Below are 3,797 nucleotides of genomic sequence, written 5' to 3' on the forward strand. Positions count from 1 at the left end.
CAGGTTTTTAAGGAATCTCCACACTGTTCTCCATAGTGACCGTACTAGTTTTTATTCCCACCAACAGTGTAAGAGGGTTCCTTTCTCTCCACACCCTCTCCAGCATTTATCGCATGTAGACTTTTGGATAGCAGCCATTCTGACTGGTGTGGAATTGTATCTCATTGTGGTTTTGATTTGCATTTCTCTGATTATCAGGGATGTTGAGCATTTTTTCATGTGTTTGTTAGACATCTGTATGTCTTCTTTGGAGAAATGTCTGTTTAGTTCTTTGGCCCCTTTTTTGATTGGATTGTTTATTTTTCTGGATTTGACCTGGAGGAGCTGCTTGTATATTTTGGAGATTAATTATTTGTCTGTTGTTTCATTTGCTATTATTTTTTCCCATTCTGAAATCTGTATTTTCACCTTGCTTATAGTTTCCCTTGCTGTGCAGAAGCTTTTTATTTTAATTAGGTCCCATTTCTTTAATTTTGCTTTTATTTCCAATATTCTGGGAGGTGGGTAATGGAGGATCCTGCTGTGATTTATGTCAGAGTGTTTTGCCTATGTTCTCCTCTAAGAGTTTTATAGTTTCTGGTCTTACATTTAGATCTTTAATCGATTTTGATTTTTATCTTTTATACTCTTTCCTACCTCCTTTTGAAGACAATGGGTTGATTTTCTGGGTGCCTGATATCCTCTGCTGGCATACAGAAAATGTTTTGTGGAATTTACTCAGCGTTCAAATGTTCTTTTGATGAATTTGTGGGGGAGAAAATGGTCGCCCCATCCTATTCCTCCGCCATCTTCTCTCGGGTGGATATTAACCACTAATAGTCATATCATTTGCAAATATTTACTCATGATCGGTAGGTTGTCTTTCCATTTTGTCAGTGTTTTCGTTTGCTGTGCAAAAGTTTTTAAGATTAATTATATTTCATTTTTTCATTTGCTTCCTTTGCCTTAGGAGACAGGTGAAAAAATTGTTGCTATGAATTATGTCAAAGAGTCTTCTTCCTACATTTTCTTCTAGAGGTTTCAGAGTTTCCTTTCTTTCATTTAGCGTTTTGGTTCACCTTGATTTCATTTGCTTAATCATTTTTTTGTAAGCTGAAATTCCAATACTTGGCCACCTCATGCGATGAATTGACTCACTGGAAAAGACAATGATGCTGGGAAGGATTGGGGGTGGGAGGAGAAGGGGACGACTGAGAATGAGATGGCTGGATGGCATCACCGACTCGATGGACATGACTTTGAGTGAACTCCGGGAGTTGGTGTTGGACAGGGAGGCCTGGCGTGCTGTGATTCATGGGGTCGCAAAGAGTCTGACACAACTGAGTGACTGAACTGAACTGAAATGAAATGATAACTTTCTGTATATAGTATCATGTTAACTGCAAGTAGTGACAGTTTTGGTTCTTCCTTCCAATTTGGATGATTTTATTTATTTTCTTTGAATGATTGCTGTGCCTAGTACTTCTAGTGTTTTAGAAGTGGCAAGAGTGGGCATCTGTGTCTTGTTCCTGATTTAGAGCAATAACTTTCAACTTTTTGCCACTGAATAAGATATCATCTCTGTTTGTTATAAATCACCTTTATTATGTTCAGACGACCACATGGACTATATAGTCTGTGGAATTCTCTAGGCCAGAGCACTGGAGTGGACACAGTGCGATTTCCTCTTTCACTTTCATTATGTTCAGATGTATTCCCTCCATATCAAGTATGTTGAGAGTTTTTGAAGTGAATGAATATTGAATTTTGCCAGATGCTTTTATATCATCTGTTGAGATGATCATGTGATTTTTATTCTTCACTTTCCTAATGTGGTGTACCACACCGACTAATTTGCAGATATTTAATCATCCTTGTACCCCTGGAATAAGTCCATCTTGATCACGGTATATGATGGTTTCAAAGTGATGCTGAAATTGGTATGCTCATATTTTGTTAAGAATATTCACATCTGTATTCAACAGGAATTTTGGCATTGAGTTTTCTTTTTTGGTGGTGACTTTGTCTGGTTTTGGTGTTAGCAAACTAATAGCTTCATAAAAAAATTGGGAGAACTCCATTTTCACAATTTTTTCGAATAGTTTGAGAATGTTGGATATAAGCTCTTCTGTATATATTTGTAAACATGCTGCTGTTAAGCTGTTTGGTCCTGAAGTTTATTTTACTAAGAGATTTTTATTATAAATTCAATTTCACTATTAGTGTTTCAACTCTTCAGATTATACATTCCTTCCTGATTCAGTTTAGAAATGTTATATGGTCCTAAAGGTTTGTCAGTTTCTTCTAGATTGACCAAGTTGTTTGTCATATAACTAGTTGTAGTATCCTCTTATGATTTTTCCCTACTGCTGTGATGTAATGTCTCCTTTGCGTTTGCTTATTTGAGTCATCTATCTTTTATTATTTATGAACCTGGCTAAAGAATTAATTATTCTGTCTATTTTTTAAAACAATCTTTACACTTAACTGATATTTTTTACTTTAGGAAACGGGATGTCTCAATTTTATTAATGTCCTCTCTTATCTTCATTATTGACTACATTCTGAGGATTTGGGGATATATTTATTCTACTTTTTATACTTCATTTATATAGTAAGTTTAGTGGTTTATTTCAGTTTTTCCCCTTGCCTTGAGGGAAGCATCTGTTTCACTATACAATTTCCCCTCGAACAGCTTTTGCTAAATCCAATTGATTTTGGAATGTTGGTGTTTTTATTAGTCTCAAAGTATTTTCTGATTCCCTTTATTATTTCTTCATGAGCTCATTGGTATTTAGTAACACATTGTTTCGTCTACATATGTTTGTGTTTGTCCCATATTCCCCTCCTGTAATTGATTTCTTATTTTGTACCATTGTGGTCAGAAAAAGTGCTTGATATTATTTCTGTCTTAAATGTGTTGACACTTGTGTTTTGGCCAAGCATTTGATTATCCCTGATAAAATGTCCTGTGTGCACTTGAAGGTGTGTATTCTTCTATTTTGGGATAGACTATGCCAGATGGCTCAGAGGTAAGGAATCTGCCTGCAATGCAGAAGATGCACATTTGATCCCTGGGTCAGCAAGATTCCCTGGAAAAGGAAATGCAATAAACTCCAGTGTTCTTTCCTGGGAAACCCCATGGACAGTGGAGCCTGGAGGGCTGCCCCCATGGGGTTTCAAAAGATTCAGACAACTTAGTAACTGAAGAACAACAACAAATGCTGTAGGTATCTATTCAGTTCAACTACTCTCATCTGTAATTTGGACTACAGATTTCTTATTGCTTTTCTATCAGGATGCTCTGTCCATTGATGTAAAAGTGAGTTTAATGCAGTTAGCATTTAATTTGCAATTCATTTGTCTTTTAATTTTCATACTATGTTAGGTAGTTGGTTGATCCACAGCCTTTTCTATGTGTTTGTGTGTACTGGTGGGAGTTTTTCCCTTCTCTGTAGATTTTTACTTCTTTTTCCACTTCGAGAAGACTCTTTAATATTTCCTTCTGAGTTGGTTTAGTATGGATAAGCTGCTAGTTTTTGCTTCACTGAGAAGTTCTTCTCTCCAATTCTGGATGAATATCTTGTTGGGTAGAGTGTTATAGGTTGCATGTTTTTCCCTTTTAGCACGTTAAATATATATTTTAGACCCCTTTCTCTCTCTCTTTTCCTTCTAAGACCTCATTAAAGTGAATGTTAGTATACTCTATGTTGTCTAGAAGTCTCTTAAACTGTTCTCCTTTTTAACTTGCTTTTCTTTTATTTTTCCTATTGGGCGATTTCCATAATTTTACATTCCAGCTTAATTTTGCTTCTTGT

Source organism: Moschus berezovskii, chromosome 16, assembly GCF_049115385.1.
Source record: "Moschus berezovskii isolate FMDL1 chromosome 16, NW_MosBer_1.0, whole genome shotgun sequence".
Lineage (NCBI taxonomy): Eukaryota > Metazoa > Chordata > Mammalia > Artiodactyla > Moschidae > Moschus > Moschus berezovskii.